The sequence below is a fragment of the Lepisosteus platostomus genome, chromosome 9, assembly GCF_059453375.1.
Source record: "Lepisosteus platostomus isolate fLepPlt1 chromosome 9, fLepPlt1.hap1, whole genome shotgun sequence".
NCBI classification, from domain to species: domain Eukaryota; kingdom Metazoa; phylum Chordata; class Actinopteri; order Semionotiformes; family Lepisosteidae; genus Lepisosteus; species Lepisosteus platostomus.
The window spans coordinates 17,341,699-17,365,810 of record NC_142619.1 but is presented as its reverse complement, the minus strand read 5'-3'; the positions used below and the strand labels follow the sequence as shown (position 1 = coordinate 17,365,810).

General features: G+C 36.9%; 1 protein-coding gene across 3 annotated transcripts in view; it reads right to left on the bottom strand.

Moving 5' to 3' along the window:
* LOC148654576 (tetraspanin-9) overlaps nt 1-24,112 on the bottom strand; it is a 195,763-nt gene that overhangs the window by 143,342 nt on the left and 28,309 nt on the right. For 2 of the 3 annotated variants that reach the window (XM_088647049.1, XM_088647051.1), the window contains exon 2: nt 10,762-10,809. The exons of the other annotated variant lie outside the window; for it this stretch is intronic. The gene's annotated coding sequence lies outside the window, so the exon portion shown is untranslated. The remainder of the gene's footprint in view (nt 1-10,761; nt 10,810-24,112) is intronic. 3 annotated transcript variants of the gene reach the window in all.

Below are 24,112 nucleotides of genomic sequence, written 5' to 3'. Positions count from 1 at the left end.
GATTTTTATCGAGACAATGAAGTCTTTTGTTAATTTATACAGTAGGATTTTAAACATGTAAAACTTTTTTAAAAAGGTTAAACTTTTCAAGGGTAACTGAAATAAGAGAATACATATGCCATGATACAGGATTCACTACCTCTTTAGCTGAGGCACAGAAAACTAAATATAAAATTAACTTAGCTGGACTATCCTCTGAATAAAACTCACTGTATGTGTATATAGAGTACACTGCCCACTAGATGGAGCTACTGTCTTAATGATTGAACAAAAAGTATCAACTGTGGTAAAACACACAACTTGCCAAGTACAGCCTTCCCTCCAATTAAAAGTACAAAGAAAGTTCACTTTTCAGTGAAGGAGCTTCTGCTCTACCCTGATCTCAGACAGTCCTTAGGATTTGTTCTTGGTGTGAGTCAGGTCACAAACTCAATTAGCACAAGTGCACTGCTGGGGAATGGACTGTACAGTAGGTGCACAGAAACACAGTTCAAGTCTTATCCTAATTAAAATACTGGGCAAGTCCATAAATTAAAACACAGATTAAAAATAAAAGCTTGCAGCACACCACTTCATTCTTGATGGATTAAAAAAACACCACAGCACAGAAAAAATGGTACAGGACATGAGCACGCTGTCTCGGCTGTCTCTGATGATCCTAACAAGTCAAATGTCTAATTATAACGACAATAATAAAAAAGCTTTTTTTAATAAAGCTTTTAGCTTTATGCACTCACGATGATGGCAGTTATCAAGACAGGCCTTGGACCACCACCTCTTCATATGAACTTAAGTATAGATTTGAATACAGTTTCCAGTTCTGCAATCACACTAATTAGCCCTACCTGAACTGTGTTCAGGTCTTTAGTTTGGATGATTAGAGTGACGTCATTAAGATCTTCCGAAGAAAGCATCAAGCATATTATTGTAGGCACAGAAGACCACTGGTGCTAGAGCATACTGTGACTTGTGATTTACCAGTTAAATGATGTTAAATTATATCTATCAGACTGAAATAAACATTTCTGCGTGTTTTTTGTCTCCCTTTAAAAGTTTGATTTTGATAAGGAAAGTCATATTTCACAAAATCAGATGCAAGATGTGTAAGGGAGAAAGAAACGAATTCCACTTTTCTGAAAGATACCGAAAACACTTTTTTTAAAGAAATGGGCATTTATTTTCATTCATCATACTAGAGTGATCATTTCCCAAGAAACAAAAAGAAGATATCCATATTGCAAATAAATTCAGTTGACACTGACATTTTAATTCAAGACTTGCTACTTTACAAAAAATATATACTCTTATTACTATATCTTATATTTAGAGGTAACAATAAATACATCTGCAAACCTTTTCAGTAATTGCTTGAATATCATTCTACAACCTAGAAATAAGAATTGTTTCCTGCCATGAGCCTGTCATTATGCCAAGAAGCATAGATTGTGTTTTAACTACTGCACCATAGAAACTTTGAGTAAGGTCCTGGAAACGAATTCAAAAAAGGCTGAGCTGCACAAACATCACAATTCAATGCTGGCTTGATGAGGAAGGCTTCATGTTAAAAAGTGAAAGAAATGTTAATGGCAGAATCCATCGCAACCTCATATTATACTCGGAAAGAGGCTTCTTTCTGGTGTAAAAGCCAGAAAACGACTCCCACGACTAAGAAAGCAGTGGTGCAGCATATGCCCAGTCAGCAAATGGCAACACTTCCTACTGCTGTTTTCTTTTGGTGGAAGTTGAACAAAATCTTCCACAACTGACAAAGAAAAACATATCCTATCCAACACAGAAGCAAATAATCCAAAAATGAATTATGTATGTTGCTAAATGCAGAACCAAGAATACTTACAGCAAGACCAACCTTGGGAAAGCAGTTTTTTTTAATTGCTCGTCCTTTTCAGATTTTAAAATACATTTGGCACTGCCAGCAAACACAACTATGCTCACTGTTACAACCACCACACTATCCCTGAACCAGTGACAACATACAGTACATGCACCCGCCAAAGGTTGCATTTTCAAGACACCTGTTTTGTCTGCATATACTGTAAGGTCTTATCCTATAAAAGAGCACTAAACAGACTTTGCAAGGACATGACATGCCCCGGGGGTCAGTGGTGTATAGTAAGACCAGAACTATGCAGTCAGCCTCACCCTAACACCAGGATTCTCAACCAGCTCTGTGCCACCTCCTGGGAGCTGCTGCCCACGATTAAAAACAGCACTGCTCGAGTCTGAGGGGGCAATTATCTGTGCTGTGTGAGAACTGGCCTTCATGACACCACAGACATGTACTACACAAACCAAAGATTTGAAACAATAGTTGCAAATCATGGCTTTTAAATCAAAAATATTTATCTACATGAATGCAAACATTAAAAAATAGATGAAAAACCAGTAAAGTTTAAGCTGGGTTTGATTCAACATGCACATAATAAATGCATTAGTAATATCCAACAAACACCCAAAGAAGGTTATCAAGCTCCATTTATAAACATCCATTTAGGCAGAAACTGAACGGTTATTACAATGTTCTGTTAAATGACTTCAGGATATCTCCTGGGAATGTCCATGAAGAATTTTGCACACATGATAAAGAATGAAAAAGCTTTTTAAATACAAAAGGAAATTCAAATATCTTAAATCTCAAAAACAGTTTTGTGCACAACATAGTAGAAAACAAGTTGAACAGAAAGCTTCAAATTGTAACCCACTAAGAAAATGGTGAAGAAGGAAGAATAGAATACAGACATGACTTCCATGGTTTGCATGGCCAAACTTTCAGTATGTAGCAGAGGTGAGGAATCCTGCTCTTTTAGGGCCAGCGAGTCTCTTCACATAAACAGCACCCAAAGAGCTGGGAGAAGTTATTAAATTGCTCACATTATGCCAATAAAGAGCTGACTGAGGTTGTTTGGAGAGGAGTTGATAAAGGACCAGGTTTATATAGTGGACCTATGAGTTCTTTAGTGGACTGTGGGGTAAAAATAGAAGCATGGCTATACTCATATATAGCCTATGCTCTGATAATAATGTCAACAAAACAGTTTACACCATTTTGGATGATGAAATGACAATCCATTAAATCAAAAATGAATGTGTTCAATCAGCCTTGTACAATTGAATTGTTTCAATTGGAAAACTAGAAGGACATTCATACACATTACAAAACAAAAAAAAACACTACAGCATAAATTATATTAGCAATAGTCAAAACATTGTCAGCAAAGATCTTTATAGTGTAGAAACTACAGATCTCCAAAAGTGTTTGTAAAGGTACTTCAAATTAGCCAGGGTCAGTCTTCACTCAGCACAAGGAAAATATAATAAGTAAAATTAGGACACGCATAACCCAATATAAAATTTAGCTAAACTGCTGAAAACAGCTGAAGGATGTTTTGATTGAAAATGCATTAACACTTTTATTAAAAACATCTCTGTACATGACATCAAGCACAGACGATGCTGCCGCAATGTTAAAAAACATAAAACTGTCAGAGCTCCAAGCACAGAAACTGCCAGTTAACTCAAGTTCAGTGCAGTTACTTTACAGACAACACCACAAAACTTTATTATTTTTTGCTGTCTGTTCCAGATAATGTACTAAATTTTAGTTTTGAAAGCCTAAAATAAAGTGAACAAGGAGGCAAAGCTTCTCATATGGCTCACCATATGGCTGAAAGGAAGGCTAGTGATCACATTTTTTTTTAAATACTGATGAACTCCACTGTTGGCACTCAGATAAGTACAGTATATAGAGTAGACAGTTACTGGACTGAATAAATCTCTTTTGCAGAAGAAAGTACCACACAAACAAGAAAAGAACAATAGGACAAAGAGCATAAAATGATAAAAATGTATAAATAAAAAAGAAAAGCTGCAATTTGTATTTGTAAATTCTTTTTATTCTATATAGTTAGCAAGGCTTCAGTCAACTCTCAGACCTTACCAACAAAGGTAATGCAGAAGAAACAGCAAACATACAGTAACACAGCCTAAGAAGATGACTACTCAGCAAAAACTGTAACATGACTGCAGAACATGAGCTATGATTTCAGAAGCATACATTTGGCCCTTCTGAATGTTTTTGGATCTGAAAGAGCTGCAGCTCTTTTACATCAGTACAACTTTTCCTTGTATATTTTAACTTTTTATTTTATTCACTGAAGGATTCAGAGTAGCATACAGATCCATATAACTAAAGTTTCATATATTTCATATGCCTATACAAAGAATTCCCACAGGAACAAGTCCACTGTAGCCTACACCTATTCATATTTTTCTTTGTATCTAAAATAAATTTCAACTTACTATACTGAGAATATCCAAATATACAATTGCATATGCAAACTCCCAATGAATAAACGAGCAGTTTATGGGGTGCATGCTTGCTTTTTGCGATAACTCAGTGATTGACTTTTCTCCTGCGATCTTGGAAGCGCGTTGGAAATCACTCTGTGATTGTTATAGGACTGACTGTCTCTAAAGAATTGCAGAATGTGGAAATTGTAAGAAGTGCTTAGGAAGTTCAATCTACTACAGCATTTTGGCAAAGGGTAAGCCAAGGGCACAAATACTCTGGGGGGAGTAGATATCCAGCACAAAGATAACCTTGCATCAAATGTTTTTAGTGTAAAAGACAAAATAAATACATTTAATTATGTTCCTTTTTCCTTTTTTTCCCCCTTATATTTCCAGGGATTGTTATCTTGCTTCTATTAAAATTAGAAAGACTTTAAAGATTGCATAATTCAGCATGGCAATCACCCAAAAGTATGAAATAAAAAAGTAACATCCATTTACACATGTTTATTGCATGTGTCATGAAATAAGAATGAAGGAAAATGTTAAATATCTAAATAAATGTCGTTTACCCTTTTACAAGTGTAGACAACTATTTTTTCTTCTTAAGATTTAGTTCACAATTCCACAATACACTGCTTATTAACAGTACTGTGTAATGTTTAATTTCTGCAACAATATTTTCTCACGGCTTGAGGGGGGTCTTTCTCTGTTGTGGTCACAGAGATATTTATGGTACAGAACCTCTGTTGTGCATTTGCAGGGCACATTCTTAAAATTATCTTCTAAATAAACACAAGGCTGTTTTCTTACTGTATGTAACCACCCACTTCCCTTCAACTGCATAACTGTCCTTATTATTCTTCTTTATTAAATCTAGAAAATTTATTGACTCCGAAGAAGAATGATAATTACTCACAGTAACAGTGTACAGGATGTAGCTAATGCCTGTTTAATAAAACACATCTGTAAATATATCTAGTAAACTCGTCGAGAATTTGTATAAAACAATACCATTTCAAAATGTCTTTACCGGACTTTTGCTTGTTTTTGTGGGGAGTCTGGTATTTCTGATATTACAAACAAAATTCCCCTTTAGCAGATTTTGTAAGTTAAACCAAAGGTTTGTTATAATTACAATATTTGTATCGTCACTATTATGAAAACCATGGAGCACCAACAAAAGTCTTTGAATCACTGTGAAAGGAAACAGACATTAGTGAGATTAATGGTGAGGGTAAAATGATGCACCTTGATCCTCAGTGCTCTGAAATGGTCCCTGAATTAGCCAACCATTCGTCCTATTGTTTTGGTGATGTAAATGACAGGATGCTTTAAACAACAAACACAGTAAATGAAATCACTGGACAAGCATCATGCAGCTGGTGCTCATCTTGAAATGTACTCTCATTTACAAAGCATTTCTCTGCACTCCCCTATTACGTTCAATAGATGATAAGAAACAGGCTGGCTCACTGGCAGCAACGGTCCAGTGGAGAAACCTTTCCGGATCAAATAGATTATAATAATAATAGATTATTAAATGACATATCAACTGAATTATATTTAAGAGCTATAGTTCTTAAGTAATCTGCCAAACACAAAGTAAAATTGCATTCACTCTTGTTTTAACAAAATGATCAAAATTCCAATAGACAACCAATCCTAAAATGCATATTTAGCAAACTTTTTATTTATTTCACTACTAAAACTGAAAGATAAATTGCCTGTTGGGCAGAGATGTGTAGTGGATCCATCTTGAAGTAACAGACTTACAGGCCTTCAGAAACATTGGCTTCAACAAATCTTTCCTCATCTTTTTGTACAAATGTGCTTTTGAGCCACCACATGTATACCACTCACTTAATGTTTCTGGTGGATCAGAGAACATTAATTCTGTTTTCTTCCTGACAAATATCTGTGGATGAAAATACTGACTACTACTTTTATGGAACTGAAATATCAATTAATGCATATTTCAGGAGCACTTAATACAAGAGTGTGGGAACATCCTGTACATACTTTTTAAATATTTCTAAAGAAATATGAATGTAAACATGGTCAAGTCCTCAATCATATTCATCTTCACAATACAGAGTCAGCTTCTAAGTAAGCACAATTTGTAACAATTCTCGAGATGCTGTGTGGGGAACCCTCAATTCAGATGGAGAAATATAATATTCAGCTTCCCAAATTCTATTGAACTACAAAACCTGCTGCTACAGTATATTCCCTATCAGCCACCCTTTCTAAAAATTAAAAAGATTTTGTTTACGATCTGCAGATAATGTTTGAAGTGCTTTTGAAACTTTTCAGTGAGCATTCAGGGTCTTAAATAATTTAATAGGTGAATTTATAAAATACACCCTGGACAAGACAGCTGCCTTGCACCAGTTGCTTACCAGGTTAGGCTTGAACTCCCATTCAACCTGCACTGAATAAGCAGATTAGAAAATGAATGAATTGATTAATAAACTAGATCAAAAAAGACTGTATATACCACTTCAGGTTGTGTGCTACTATGATTCAGTCACATTTCAACATCCAGAAGGTAAAAATTAGTTCCTAAAAACAATTTCCTCTCTCCCAATACTACAGCTTTTTAAACTCTTCTTACCTAAAATATAAGTACCTTATTTTGTCTGTATAATATTTAATATTTTAGACACGAGTAATATTGAAGATGGAGAGACCAGACATTCAAGTGTACCCACCACACAACTTTCAATACCACAAAGATGACCACAAGGATTTTTATTGGGGTTTATTTACACGTTAAAGTTAAATTAGCAAAATATGTTTTTTTCCCCCCACAGAAATGAGGCTTGAAAAAGGCTCTGTTCTATTTCAGTTTCAGAACAGATAACTCACAGTCACAATCTTATTATTGTATTCTTATAATTCGAATTGTATAATCTTATAAACTATATAAATAAGCTCAAACACTTTTAAAATAACGTGTTTCACAGTTTAACTTAATGCAAAAGAGGTTTACTGTAATTAACAAACAGGTGGCATATATTTTGAATAGTTAAACGTGGCTTAGCAATAAATGTAAAACCAGCTTCCACATATATAAAGTAGCTGTATCTTATGATGCACATGCAACATAGGATCATTTAAGTAGTATGTAATAATTATGAAATGCATAAAGGTGAAATCCAATGAGGATTTCAGAAACAAGCAGAAACACTATGAGTTGGGAACAACACGAGGCTGAAGTGATATAGCAATACTTCTTCACACTCATACATTTATTCAGGATAAGAATGACAAAGCTGTTTTTAACAAGGAGAGTAATTCTGTGTTTTGGGTTATTTTGGGTCAAGGTCGAGCCTTCCTTCTCAGTGAAGCAGGGAGGTTTGTGCTTCAACTCAACAAACAACAGAGACTGGTGGCATTGCCATACAGTATGAGAACACAACCATCCAGAACAGGTTTTCTTTAAAAAAAAACCAATTGGATCTGACTTACAGTACCATTAATTGATGCGATCTATATAAAGCATTTCTGAAATAAAGCCATAGGATTGTAACCACCCCAGACACAAACCATTCTCAACTCTATTATTTGGCAGGCAGTACCACAGCATCAAAACCATCAGGCTCAGAAACATCTTTTATTCCCAAGCGGTACAATATGTGCCTTGAATAGCGAATGGCTAACTGCAAAATGACTTCTCGTCACTACCATCGACTGTTGAATATGGCATGTTTGCACTACATACTGCATATTTTTCTACTATTGTATATTGTAAAGTATATATTGTATGTTGTACTGTGTACCTGAAGGTCCTGTCTTTGCAGTACTCACCTACCTCTTTCACTTATGGCTGTATTCACCTACTGTACAAATACACTGACAGAACAAGCACAATTAACAATTTCAATGTACTTGTTACAAATAGCAAAACTTTGAACTTGAACTCATAGCATTATTATGCAATGACGTAAGAAGTTCTAATTTTGTATTTGGTTTTGTGTTTGATTTTTGTTTTGCACTGGATTTGCCCTTTAAGTACTTTTGGATTTAAAGAATGCAGTCTCAAGCCTGGATAATCTTACATTTGTAAAATTCAAAGAAAAGACAGAGACTGGTAAAGTTTGCAATTCCTGTCAAAATATCTTCATTTTTCAATATCAATTTTTCAAATGAATTCACATTTTCTCATCGCTTCTGGGTGGCAACAATGGCAAATTCTTTATTAATAACCTAATCTTTCCAGATCTGCAGAATCACTTTATTCCTTTTCTTCCCCACTTACAGTATTCCCAGACAAATCACCCCTGCAGGGGCTTTCTAATGTAGACAAATTGACTAGATGTAGCAGAGATATTTACTCATAATGTTGAAGTTCAAGTTTGCTTATTGCCTACCAGGCAGAGGTCACTAGAGCACTATTAAGTAAAACAGCAGCAATTTCTAGCTATCTCCACCAATGACATGGTGACCTCACATGCTTAGGCTTAAAAACAACCCAAATTAACCCACAAAAAAGTTCATTGATGACACTGCAGTTGATTGTTCTTCAGTTATAGTACTGGCATAGGCTTGGATAAAATAATCTAACAAAATTTGGAGTTTAAAGTTAATTAATTTTATACTTGCTTTGTTATTCTAAAATAGACATTTATGCAGGACAAAAGGATACTTATTTCCTTCTGCTGCAAATCCAGACATCCTACAGGAAGTACAGTACACCAAATTGAACTAGTTTTGCCTCTTTGTTTGGTTTGAAATTATTAAGATTGTGACTCTTAACTGCTAAGTTTTCCCTTTATCTTACTTTGCTAGGACAAAAGCTAAGAACATGATTTGCAATAATGGAAAACAATTCAACTAAACCTGGTCTAAATGCTGTAATTTCACATATGGAATATACAGTATGAAGCAAACCTTTCCCTAAATACATTGACACAGTAAATGCAAAGTTATTTACAAGTATTGTATTCTTTTTGAGGGCGGCACAGTCAGCACTGCTTTCTAGCAATGCTGGGGCCCTGGGATCAATTCCAGGCCTGGTGTGCTACCTGAATGGAGTTTGTTCATATATCTGCATGCTCTCCCCATGTTCATATGGGTTTCCTTCGGATGCTCCAGGTTCCTCTTACAGTCAAGACATAATGTACAGGCGGGTTAATGGGCTTCTGGGAAAACTGGCCCGGTGTGAGTGTGTACTGTATGTCTGTGGCTATATCTGTGCGTGCCTTGCAATGGATTGACACACTATCCAGGGAGTATCCTGCCTTGCACCCGTTGCTCGCAGATATTTTGGCTCACCCGTGATCCGGAACTGGATGAAGTGGTTAGTAGATGGATGGATAAATGGTATTTATTTTTACATTGTTTCTGCATTGTACCTCTGAAATGAGCCTGCATAACAGCTTTTAAGTTTCACGACAGAAATGTAAAGGTACACCAGTAACTGGGATACCACAGTTTCCTCACAGACCTGGGAGGTGAAGCAGTGCAGAACACAGTGAAGAACATAAAGTAGAGGTGTCCTGTCCCGGGGGCCTGATGTGTCTTAGAATTATAAAGATCACTACAAAGTACCAGTACTTGAAGAGTTGGAAAAAAAAAGGAGATATTGATCACATTAAATCAATAATGAGTTAGTTGTTCAGATCTAATAAAGAGTGGATTATCTTGTAAAACTCTAGGCAGATTCTTTTGTGCTCAATTATACTGTATACTGCCATATAAAGAAAATAAAGATTTGAATACTGCTACTATTTACAAAGATTTGATATCTCAAACTTGTATTTGCACAAGCAATTTTGTACATCATCACTAGTTGTATACTGTATTTTACAACTTAATATTCAAGGAATATGCATATAGTCAATTTACAGATCTTACGATCCTTGTAACACGTTAACTCACTTCTTATCAGGTATTTACCTACAGACTACAACATATAGTACGAATAAATAAATGAGTTAAACAATTCTTTCTATATGCACTGCATAAGAAAACTCTACACCCCCTTTCACAATTTTCATCCTTTGTTGCCTTATAGCCTGGAATTAAAATGCATACAACTTCAAAGTGAAATTTAGTAAAAAATAATCTAATGACACTTATGCGAGATCGATTCTAAACCATTAGTCAGTGTGAAAAAATGGACATTGGATAATGAACACGGAAATCCCTGATTGAAATTATTGTACATGTTTATTGGTTCTAACAACAAAACTAATATACATTATATGAACTATTTTCAATCCATGAAGCTTTAAAGTACCTTGTCCCCTATTAATTCTTATGAGATTTTCATAAAACTATTAAAAATAAAAATTATGAACATTAGCCCAGAACACTAATCTAAGAATCTACAATGATTGAAACAAAATCAAATTTTTAGTGGCCCACTAGCAAAGTTTACACAAATCAAAAGAAGCTACATTTTACAAGAGGCAGCACTTAGACAATAAAAATGTGACCTCTTACCTGCTCTCAGATCTCAAATCAGAGTAGCTGAAGATCAGAGGATCAGTCCTAAGGCAGAAGGAAGCACAGGGTGATTACATAAGCAGCTTTTTTAAATTAATAAAGGCTATGAGCTGTTTCATGGACAAACTGTCGTTTCTGGCAAACTAGCAGAAATGCAGCAACATGGCATATTAACAAATAGCTGAGGTTCAAAAAGAAAGCAACAAGGTCTGAGACAGAAAAGTACTAAAATACAGCAGAGAAAAGTCCAAGAGTATGCAAAACAGCTTGCATACTCTTGGATCTCAATGAAGACAAAAACAAAAGTAACATTCCTCGATGTGGTAAACCACATACTGTACTACTTTACATACAGCAACTTATAGAAAAGTTGGTAACAATTGAGAATGTTTAAAAGATGTTGAAATATGCTTCGTGGCTGCCATATTGATGTACACAACATATTAACACAATGCAAGATACACAAAGTCCAAATTCTGCTGTTATATTACCATCTTTCCAAAATGGGCAGTGTTTTTTTTTCTCCTCAGCATCTATGACATCTCAAGATCTCTTTGACAAGAGTGAAAGATCAAGCTACCTTGCTTTCAGCTTTATCAATAATTTGTTTCCAACAAACATAGTTGAACAACCTATTAGGGTTATGCTGAAGCAATGTCTTCCATTTTTTAATAAAGGGTGGAGGATGAATATAACATTTAACCTTTCTGTATTTTTCGTGTCATAAATATATCTTATTTTTTCAGAAGCCTTTTGATATTTCCTCATATATATGATATTTTCAAATAAATCACAAGCAGTAGGCATAGGCACAAGGTATTGCATATGTTTGGATTGAGAACTGAATAATGGATAGATAAACTGAGCAGAAATAAGAGATAATTACCACAGGAATCTGAATAAGGACCAATGCTTTCCCAATTTATGTCAATAAACTAGATCCTGGTACTCTTGTAAAGAAGTGAGGTTGACAAGATGGTACCACAATAGGAGATCTGGCAAACAGGACAGAAATTGAGGTAGAATTCAAGACTGGGCCAACCCAGTCAAGTTATGTTTATGTAGATAAGGGATAAGCATTACATGCAGGTAGCAAGAAGAAACTATGTATTTAAAAGAGACTAATAATGTGAGGATATATGGTTTATGTCGAATTTAAATCAAGGGGTATTATGTTAAAACTGTAGTCATTTAGAATACTGTTTACAATGTCAGTCAGTCCGTCCAAAGAAGAGCAGCTACATATATTCTTAGGCTTAGGTTCAGGTTTATTGTCATATGTAGCCAAGTTCAATGAAATGCATGCTTGCATGTTTTCCTCACATGACAAATGACATAACAGATAACATAAAGAAGACAATGTTGACATACAAAATGATATAACAAATGACATCACATTCATGGAGATAGGATAATGGAAATAGCTGCAGCATTCAAACAGGGGTGGTCTGAAAAGTAGTGGCAAATATTTTGAGAGATGTAACCGGGCATAGGAGGACTTCAGGAGTCATATGGCTGTAAAGTGAACCTAGAGATCAGGCCTTTTATACTCCTAAATCTTCTGCCAGAAGGAAGAAGAGAGAAAAGTACATTCCCAGGGTGGGTTTGATCTTTGATTACATGTACAGTATGTACAGTATACTGTATTATGTGCTGTTCTGAGGCGGTGTATGGTGTATGGTAAAGATGGTCTGGATGGAAGGGAGTTCTCTACCAGTGATGACCTCAGCTGTCTCCACCACCTTCTGTAGTTTTCCATTGTCATGAGCATAATTGTCATAACAAACTGTGATGCATCCAGTGAGAATGCTTTCTATAGTTTTTCTGTAGAAATTTGTATTTGTGAAGACATACTATACCAAATATCTGCCGAGTCACCTGAGGAAATAGAAGCACTGGTGTGCTCTCATGATTACTTCGTCTATGTGATTTGACCAGGTCATATATATGGTGATGTGAATGCCCAGGACTTTGAAGCTGCTGACCATCTCCACAGCTGCACCATTGATACAGACAGGGGCATGGCTTTCTCCCTGCTTTCAGAAGTCAACAACCAGCTCCTTAGTTTTGCTGATGTTGAGGGAGAGGTTGCTGTCCTGGCACTACACCACCAGGTCCTTAACCTCTTTCCTGTACTCTGTTTCATCATTATTTGTGATCAGACCTACAATGGTGGTGTCATCAGCAAATTTAAAGATGGAGTTGGAGCTATGTCACACAGAGAGCAGAGCAGGGGACTGAGCACACAGCCCTGGGGGGCTCCTGTGTTGAGGATCAGCGTGGAGGAGATGCTGTTGCCTATTCTCATAGACCCAGTTACAGAGAGAAATAAGAAGACCCAGGTGTGAGAGCTTAGTGACTAACTTGGATGGGATCATAGTATTAAATGCTAAACTACAAACTATGAATACTAATCTGGCGCAGGTGTTTATATTGTCTAGATGAGCCAAAGTGCAATGGAGATGGCATCAGCTATGGACCTATTATGTCTGTACGCAAACTGAAGTGGATCAAGATTGTCTGTGAAGCCAGAGTTAATGTGTGCCATTACCAACCTCTAAAAGCACTTGAATATGATGGATGTGCTACTGGGCGATAACCACTGAGACACATTAACTTTTTTTTCTTGTGTACTGGAATAATGGTGGTCCTCTTACAGCAGGTAGGACTGCTTAAATAGTGAGAGGTTAAATATATCTGTGAAGACCCCAGCCAGGTGGTCTGCGCAGGTCTAGGAACACAGCCAGGTAACTGTCCGGGCCGGCCGTTTTGCAAGTGTTAAAATGTTTAAAGGTTCATCTCATGTTGGCCACAGTGACAGAGAGCACAGAGCCAGCAGGGGCTTAAGGGACTTGCACGGGTGATTTTGTGTTCGCATGTTCAAAAGGTGTTAGTAACTGTGATTCCACTTGGTTTCACTTTAAAATTCATGATGGCCCGGAATCCTTGCCACATATGCCAAGCATCTGAGGTGTTAAGACTGCAGTTCTAGCTTGCTCATACTATACTTGCTCAAGTTTTCTTGTATAGTCACCAGATTTAAAAGCCCAGGATCGGTTTCTGAATGAATTAATTTTGGTTTCTGCTTGGGGAAAACGTGGATTATTTTCATAGGTACACGGGCAACAACATACTGTACAGTATTTCATGATAAAGTCTGCAATGACTATTTTGTTCTCATTCAGGCTGGATGATGCGTCTTTGAACAAGGTCCAGTGCACAGACTCAAACCAGTCTTCTGTCTCCCTGGACCAACACTGTATCATTTTCACTACTGGTTTCTCACGCAAAGATGCAAGGGATGTCTTAATGAGTTACTTCCCCCACAGTTGCAGGCTGAGTATTTAGTGGTTTTCTCTTCCTTTACCACTGCCTGAAACCATAAATGGCTTACAAACTTCAATTTACACACTGAGGAGCTGAGGAGCTGACACTCTACTAGATATTTCTGGACATTTGGTTTCTTTAACTTTTGACGTTTAACCAAATGTGCACCAATACTACCAAACCATTCATGCATGTGTTTTTAATGAAAGGGAAGAGAAAGAAGAAAATCATTTCCAGTGGCAAAAAAGTCAGAGGGACAGCAATGTTTGCATGAAGTACAATAAATCCAAAGCTACAGCAGAAAGGTCCACACTTGCTCTCTGTTGTAATGAACTAAAGGTGGTAGCCTGAAAACAGACTTTGCCAATACACAGACGACTGGATGCTAAAAAAATGATTCCAAGATTTACTTTTTAGGAGTTATTTGACAGGGCTGTTTAGTGTTCACACATACAAATACATACTACCTTCACTAGGCAGGAGTATTCCGAGATGGATTAAATACTCTGAAAACCACAAGTGCCAGGATTTTTTTAAATAGCAAGTTTATTAACATTAATGATAAAATAATAAAAGTAAGTAATCTGGAGTGATGTGGCATTTTGTTTCATACTGATTTTTTTTTTCTTTCAAGCGCAGAGTCAGCCTGTAATTATTTTCCTCTCTGTTGTGGTGAAACCACAGGCAGTAGAATATAGATTCAACATGTTAACATACTTAAATCTTTTTCCATATGATGTTCCCCATACCCAGCATTTTGGTCACAGTGCCCTTATGATCTTCAGTAACAACAACAGGCCACTTTCTAAAGATTTAACAAAATATTAGCAGGCAGAGCATCACACAGGGCCAACCAACTGCTATAATGGCAACCCACTGAAGTTAAGCAGGTGTGAGCCTGGTCAGTACCTGGATGGGAGACCTCCGGGGAAAAACTAAGGTTGTTGCTGGAAGAGGTGTTAGTGGGGCTAGCAGGGGGTGCTCACCCTGTGGTCTATGTGGGTCCTAATGCCCCAGTATAGTGACGGGGACACTATACTGTAAACAGGCGCTGTCCTTCAGATGAGATGTAAAACCAAGGTCCCGACTCTCTGTGGTCATTAAAAATCCCAGGGCGCTTCTCGAAAAGAGTAGGGGTGTAACCCCGGCGTCCTGGCCAAATTTCCCATTGGCCCTTACCAATCATGGCCTCCTAATAATCCCCATCTATGAACTGGCTTCATTACTCTGCTCTCCTCCCCACTGATAGCTGATGTGTGGTGAGCGTTCTTGCGAACTATGGCAGCCGTCACATCATCCAGGTGGTTGCTGCACATTGGTGGTGGTGGAGAGGAGTCCTCATTACCTTTAAAGCGCTTTGGGTGGAGTGTCCAGAAAAGCGCTATATAAGTGTAAGCAATTATTTTTTTAATTATTATTATAATATATTATGGAATTTTGTTTACTCCTATTTATATTCTTTTTTCAGAATTTATTTCTTCCATTTATAAAAAACAAGGGCTAATTTAAAAGGACATTGCTACAGTATATCACTTACTGAAAGTTACGTGAAACTATATAACTGTGGCAAAATATTATCTTTGCCTCATATGACAATATTTCTGAAGCAGTGGCAGAACAACATTTTTTAGAAAGAAAAGAAACAGCAACTAGAATAGTTTGATAATTCTACTCATCGCCAGAGAAAGGCACTATATAACCTTGCCCAGTGCTGCATAATCTAGAAATCACTACACTTTACCCTGAGATATTACAAATTCAAAAGCCTCTAGAACCACAAGACTAGAGCTTGGCAGGAGATGAAAGTGGAAGTATTGAAGCATTACAGCAAGGGTTGACCAAAATTGTAGACCCTGTAAATCTTGCAAGCAATCAGTTAAATGTTTGTTTTTACACAATCAAGACAAAAGAAAGAATCATTATAAATCCCCTTACAAAAATACACAAACCTTCCCTACCCATGTCACTGTTCAAAAGGTTCAGGACAAGAAACGATATGCAGTAGATCAATTAAATTAGTCTGTGCCCCTTATTGGTTTCATCAAAGTAATTTAGATGAGAGTAAAGATGCAGATAAGGAAAGGAAAACTTCAGGAGGCTCTAGCCACCCTCAGTCATTGCCTCCAGGCTTTTCTCATCTGCAAATCTCATACCACAAAAATGAGCCTTCAGACTAGTAGAAAAATAGTACTCATTAGTGGTCAGGTTTTGACTGGACGATTGGGGATTACCACATTTAACATTTAGGAGTACGGGCCTGAGTCACACATGCATTGTCACGAAGTAGCTGAATGCTACTTTGGCCAGCACCCACCTCCTTTTCTGCTTGACAAAGCTCCTCAGCTTTTCTCACCAAATTTCCTCTAATGCTGCCCACAAAGATAATCTTTGGAACCAAAGAGACAATTCTGTTTATTTAGGGTCTCATACCCTCATACAGTGCAGCACATACATTCAGCTTGTTCCAGTTGCAGTTCAGAGTCTACAGTCAAGCTGCCAAAGCTTCAGAGAGCATCTCACCTGTGTGCAGCAACCTTTTAAGTCAAATTATCATAGATGGTGATTGGTCATGACATCAACATGTATAGTGGCCTCCCTATATGGCAGGTTCCTCATTGGTAGATCCCTCTGTCCCTGTCAGTGAATTTCTGATGAGTGACCTTTAGCATGGGTTGTAGTGCAGATGTGTCTCCCCCCTGGGGTTGCACTCAAAAAAGGCGTTGATATGGAGAGTGGAGGTGTCATAATGAGCCGAATTTATGATGGCCTGGTTTGTATCAGCAAACCAGCCCCTCCTGCTTATCAGACTGCAATCTCAGCAGCATTCCCAAAGAGCTGGCCCAAAAGAGTTAAGCAGCCAGGGTCATTTTCCGTTCAAGGCAAGAAAAATATTATTATTTATACTCTTTCTGAACACTTAATTCTAAGCATAATAAGAGCCTGGCTTCTACACTGATAATGGGAATAAGCTGAATTTTAGTGAGATGCTTGTTATAGTCAAACTGTAGAAAAGTCCCTACCACAATGCAAAATGACCTTCTCCTGTTTCTGAAAACAACAGAAAAATAAAATAACGTTTGAACCCCAAGAAAAATTCCAATAACTCCCTAAGAGGATTTTAATAATGGACAGAAAGGTTGTGGCTTATTGCAAATTAATTTACTGTTAAAAGATGGTGGATATAATTAATTAAGAAATACAGGGCTATGCATATTTACAAACTTTTCTAGCTATAAATACTTACTTCACTGTACAAGATAAGGACAAATATTCCTGCTTCGGACCTCCATTCATCAAACAATCCTTGTGTTTATGATTCATTTTCACTATATGGCTGAAGATCAATTGGACACCAATGCACTTCTGAATTTCAATTATTTTTTTCAATGTCACACCTTCTATAAAAATACAACATTAACTGAAAATTTCTCTGCAAAACTGTTATTATTAATAATAAAAGTTCTCCTCAACAAGGACATCTACATTAAAACAAAGAAAAATTTTTAAAATATAAGCCTGCATTCAATTAACATGAAGATGTCCAATAATGTACAGCACTGAAAATGGTGATTAGCATTTAAATAAAGCCAGGACCGGCTAACTGGATCTGTTTCTTCTGCTTTGAGTGAACATGATTAGAGTTACAAGTTTCCAAGAAAAAACGTTAGCCTTTTCTCTTGCTTAAATGGTAAATATCATACAACAACATACAGTATATCTAAGTGCCTTTACTCAAAATCTAAAGTCTTTAAATAACTGAAGCAATCTGATCATTAAAAATTTAGGTTTGGCTACTTTGAATCCGAGACTGCTGATTTCTGCAAGGAATGGCACATATTTGCACTACAGGTTCTAAATAAAAAATTGTGGACAAAAGATTTAATGGGTCATTCAACAAGGCCCAAATGGTCTCATTAAAACAGTAGGACCATTTCTTATAGAAGAACCGGTATTCTTTTCATTCCTCATATAAAAAGTGTTTTTTTTTTTTAGATTTTCAGTTGAACCCCCTGAGTTTTACACCATTATTTATAATGACATTACTGGCAAAGTACCACATTTTTTATATGTGGTGAGATTTGAGTTACTAGACAGTCACACCTGTAAAAATCTACCTGCTCATTATATCAAAATGCCTTTTCGGCAGCTTCAGCAGTCATCTGCACGGCTCATTGAGTTGTATGGTTTTGGAAAATAAGTATCCAGTCCATGTGTCTTAAATTATTTAGAAATGTTAACTGCCATTCGACATCCCAAATGAGTCAGTTTTGCTGTTGCATATAATTCTGGACCACATGTTGTAAGGGTCACACCAGCAGAGAATCATAATATCACACGGGCTTTACAGCAGCTCTTGTTAATTATTCCCTGAAAGAAGGAAATATCGCTTAAATTGATTTGACGAATTAAGAAAAATAGAAGTTACTACTGGGCATATTTTGTAACAGAGTTCAAAGATGGAAAAATGTACAGAGTTCCAGGCACAGCTAAAAGTGATATTGGAAAATCCAGAAAAGCATATTGCTATAAAACAATGCCAAATAGTTTTGCAGTTCTATAACGATAAAAGCAGAACTTAACAATTAAGTCAAAACTAACAGGTGATTAACCATGCTAAAGACAGTAAACTAAATTAATGTTTCACACAAAGATTTTACAAAAGAAGATATCAATAACATTTCTTATGCTGTAGAATGAGCTCTTTCACTATTTTAGTATTAAGGACACTGAGAAACTCCAGGGGCTAGAAAAGCCTAAATCTAATAAATATCAGGGGCCTGAAGGCATTTCCCCAGCTGGACTCAAGGAAATGAGTAATGTTCTAAATTGCATGTGGGGGTAAGTGCTCTGTGATGGACTGGCATCCTGTCCAGGGTGTAGTGTTGCCTTGTGCCCTATTGCTCCAGGATATGCTCTGTTTTACCACAAGTCACAGATGACAATAGGATGATTGGGATGTTATTCATGGACTCATAAGGTACCACAAAACAGCAGAAATGTAAAATTAAACACACAAATTAACAGTCTTACATCTGGTACTGGTAACATTATAGAAACAACATTGAGGACTCAACTAAAATATTTATAAAAAAATGAATGGAAGATCTTGCTTGACTTGATTAGTATTAATTGAGAAGTAACAAAGACAGCTCAAGATCTAAAGCATAAAAAGTATAGACTGAGAACCAAATAACACACTTAATGCTAATTTAAAGGATATACCTCTAATTAGTTAGTTAGAGTTAGATAATACTTTATTGATCCCGTAGGGAAATTGATGTGTTACAGCAGTCCAGCCCAAGACAAGCAAAAACAGACAACAGAATAGTTATAAAACAAAAGACAACAAAATAAATAAAAATAAATAAATACAAAAGTGTGTGCAAAATGTGATGATCATAGTCACTGTAAAAACAATAAAATATGTGCAAAACGTGCATAGGTTTATACAGACTGATTGTCCAAAAAGTACAATGGAGCAAACACGCTGTCCATAGACGAGCAAATGAAGGGCTAACAGTCCTAGCCTAGGGCAGCTTTATACACCCTGACAGCCGCCGGGAGGAAAGACCTGTGGAAATGTTCCCTTGAACACCGTAGCTGGAGCATTCTGTTGCTAAAAGTGCTCCGCTGCCCAGTAACAGTCCCATGAAGCGGATGAGAGGTGTTGTTCATGATGGCTGTGAACTTGGTCAGCATTCTCCTCTCAGCCACCACCTCCATGGGGTCAAGGCTCATCCCCAACACAGTGCCAGCCTTCTTGATAAGTTTATTGTGCCTATTTGCATCTTTTGTCATGATGCTGCTGCCCCAGTACACTACAGTGTAGAAGATGGCCTCCGCCGCCACCACTGATTCATAAAAAATGTGTAGCAGTGTTCCACACACATCAAAGAACCAGAGTCTCCTAAGAAAATAGAGTTGGCTCTGACCTTTCTTGTACAGGGCGTCCGTGTTACCAGACCACTCCAGCTTATCATCCAGGTGTACCCCTAAGTACTTGTAGGAATGTACGCCCTCTATGTCCTCACCCTGGATGGAAACAGGGTTCAGCGGAGACTTATTCCTCTGAAAGTCCATGACAATTTCTTTGGTCTTGCTGGTGTTAAGCTGGAGATGGTTAAGATGACACCACTCCACAAAGTTGGTAATCAATAATTAGGTAGATGTAAGCAAAGATATACTGCAAGAATCGATGATATGCCTGTTGCTCTTCCTTATCTATATAAAATATTTAAATTATGGGAGTGGCTAACTGAGGGAATTTAGAAAAAAAGATGTAATAACAAAGATTGGAGAGGCACTCAGCAAATTTAACACTGATAGGCACACACACTATATGTAATAATTAAGTACGAAAATGCATACGGTATACACACTGCATCAGTGATTCTGAGCTGAAGAAAGCTAAGCATGAATAGAACCTGAGTGCAGTATAATGATTTTTCAATAAACCTAAGGGATACCAAATTAGAAACAGGGACACAGTTAAATGTTTAACAGCTTATACAGTATGACAGAATTAAGCAGTACCACTGCAGAAAATAAAGGATGACACGTCTGGGATTACATCGCGAGAAAGTATGCCATAACTGCTTGTTTACTTTTGATCCAGGAGAGCAAGATGGGTTAAAGTACAGATTAAAAGACATATACAAAGAAACAAATGAGAAAAGAACAGAATAAAATGATACTTAAAAAAAAACAGGAAACTCAGTATAGTTAACATCATTGCTGCAACACAGACTGGACAAAAAACTTAATCACTGCAGTGCCAAAGAAGATACATTTTAGCAATGTCCTACCCTGCCACCCCTGTTCTGCAGGTAAGTATAACCCACACAGGAAGCAACGTACTGTAACTTGTAAGTGTGGAGACACTACAACCCAGAATGGTGAACATTTTAGAAAAAAATACCATTCAAGTATTACTTTCCAAGGAATACTAATTCCACTCACTCTAATCCTCTATATTTCTATTTATCATATTTTTCAACATTTCAAAAATCTAAAAAAAACAGGTAATGTAAATAATAACCATAAAGAAAAAATCATCACAGCTTGGTCCTGTATTTGCTTATTTACATTTTACTTAGAATCTATCTAATCATTTTAGTGATACTACCTTGATTATGTGCAGTTTTTGATCTATGAAGTCTGCACAAATGTAAATCTATATCTGTACATCAGGAAAAACTTCACATTAATCAAATTATTAGTTCAGCGAAATCACTGGGAGTTCAGCTGCAGTGAACAGCAGCTTTGCACTGGGGTCAAAAGAAATATAGGGATCCACTGGGACTGGGAAGCCCTACTTTTAGCAATGTCAGCTTCAAGAGCATCCAATTAGGACACACATGTTGCGGTTTGAATTCAGTCAAAACAATTGAAATTAAAGTATATTTTAAAATTGAATGTCAAAACATTATTGCCTAGCTTTTTAAATATTCCTCTCGGAAGCACACAGTTTTATAAAACAATTGAAGACTCAAGCTACTGTGCTGTCATGTCAATGGGTGAAGGGTCAAAAATGTCTAAATCACCTTGCTGAGCAGACAGACAAGGATATTATGACAGATGTCAGGGAAATTCTAAGGGGCACTCTATGAAGATAATTTGTATAATGTATGACCAGGGATATTTAACTACAACTCCACTTGAACTGGCTCACTCTTCTTTATTTATGATGGAAATAATGTCAGCAGATTGAATTCTTATGTTTACAGAAATATTCTACTTGTAGAAAATACATTTCTTTCTTACTGGGCAGTGCCTCACCATGCAGCATGACAAACAGCTAAAACATATGTACACTGCAAACTGGAGATCATCAGAAGACAAAAAACAAGTTAATCTTTAGATGTAAATCCAATCTTATGTAGTTTTTCTAACTATAAAACATAAAAGAACAAGAGGCGAGTGGTGTAGTCTAACACATTTAAAAATGTAGCTGTGTCTGCATGCATAGGCTGCAAAAGAACAGATACAGGTTGATTCCTTGCCCAATATTTACATTGGTGAGACAGGAAGGAGACTGGGGGACCGATTCAGGGAACATGTCAGGGCTGTGAGGATCAAAGCTCTCTCCAAGCCCATAGTTTCTCATTTCACCTCCCACGGCTATGATCATCACGATCTCTCCATCTGCGTTCTCAAAGAGGGGTTTCAGAACTTCCTAAGGCAGAAAGACATCCAAAACCAAAATTATCCTGAAACTAGGATCACACCTTCCCCCTTATCTTAACAACAGACTTGCTTCCTTCTAATCCTCTCTATTCATGCAGGATTCATACTGTACCTCTCTTCACCTCTCTTGACTTTGCACCTCCTGAGTATCAATACTGCTTCTCTCCTGCTCCTGCCTCCTCTCCAGTCTTGTGTTTTATTCTCCTATGCTTTTTCTACTGCTTGTTTTCCTCTCTCCCTCACACATTAAGAAGGCTCCACAGCCAAAACATTGTTTCTTATCAGCATGAAATAAACTGTTGCCTGTTCCTTTGCAGCCTACACATGCTGATGCAACCACCTATAGTGGATCCGTAATTATTTGGACAGTGACACAATTTTTGTTGTTTTGGCTCTGTACTGAAGCACAATGGATCTGAAATGAAACAATGACTATGAGGTTAAAGTGCAGAATGGCAGCTTCAATTTGGTCGACTAAAATGGGACAACTATGTATAAAAAGGGCTGTTGATTCCTACATGGATCACCTAATATAGACGTAAATACCCTGAAATTAAAGAATCCACTCTTATGATAATGCATCAGATATGTCTGGGAAACACAAAGCCCAGCAAAAAAGAAGTGAAATCCAATACTTTATTGTGGTGAACATTCATGAAATGTGGTTGGTAAAAAGGCACCAGAATGCCGTATTGATGCCAGATCATTTTTCAGGATTCGTACAGGACTATACTACTGTACTTCTTCTCTTCTTCTTCATATCACTGGGATATACATTCTATCAAAATTTAGGGAAGAATGTCAGTTGTCAAAACATTGTCAGATACAAGGTGGTCAGCAAGACATAAGAATTCTAGAATGAAAGGACATATGCAGATAAAGAAAGCTCACGAAACAATAGTCCACCTTCAGAAAGCAGACATGTCCATAAGGTTTAGCAGTCAAACAGATCACATAGAAACAGAAACTCTGATTTGTGAGATGCAGACGTCATTGAACTGGTGGTTAAATTCTTGTAATTGCTGAAGTCATTTCTTCAAACCCTTTCTAATGAAGCATGTACTGTACACTTAACAGTTGTCCAGATTTGAAAACACAAAATCTAAAGCGCTAGGAGACAACAACTGCTTTATAGGATGTCTAGGTCACTTTGCAGTGCATCTTCAAGACAGATTTCATACTGAGACTTTCTTAAAAATTGTGGATAAGCCTTGGAGCATACGTTAAGTTCTTTCTGAGAGGAAATGATTCTCTTTACTGGATTTGGAAACAAGAAGACTGCTTTGAAACATTTTGCCTCATTACACACCTGTGAAATTCAAACTTCCAAATATTGCCACAGCTTTGTATATTTAACTTTCCTTGACTTGCAAAAAAAAACCCGGTGAATGGTCATTCTCTTGTAATGGGACTCATGAAGAATGAAAGGAGGGCCACCATGGGCCTGAATCATCTCAATTGCCTGACTATCATGTCTACAGAATGTGAGTTTGGAGAAAACTGTTCTAGAGTTTCCAAGGCAGAGATCAAGCAAGAGAAGATATTGAAGTGGGGAGTCAGTTTTTATAGGTTATTATTTATATCGTACTGCACCTAACTGTAATAGAGTACCAACACAATGTAAATTACCATTGTAAAATGTTTTTTTTATTTTGTTATGGGAACTGATATTTTAATACTTGGGGTTCAGATCACACAGATGCTATTGATCTTTTGTTAGGTCAGGAACATATATAAAACACTTTAACTTTTATCTCCACCAGTCTCAATGTTGTAAAAAAAACAACATTTGGGAATCCACTTGCACTAACACTGCACATACTGTACCTGAATG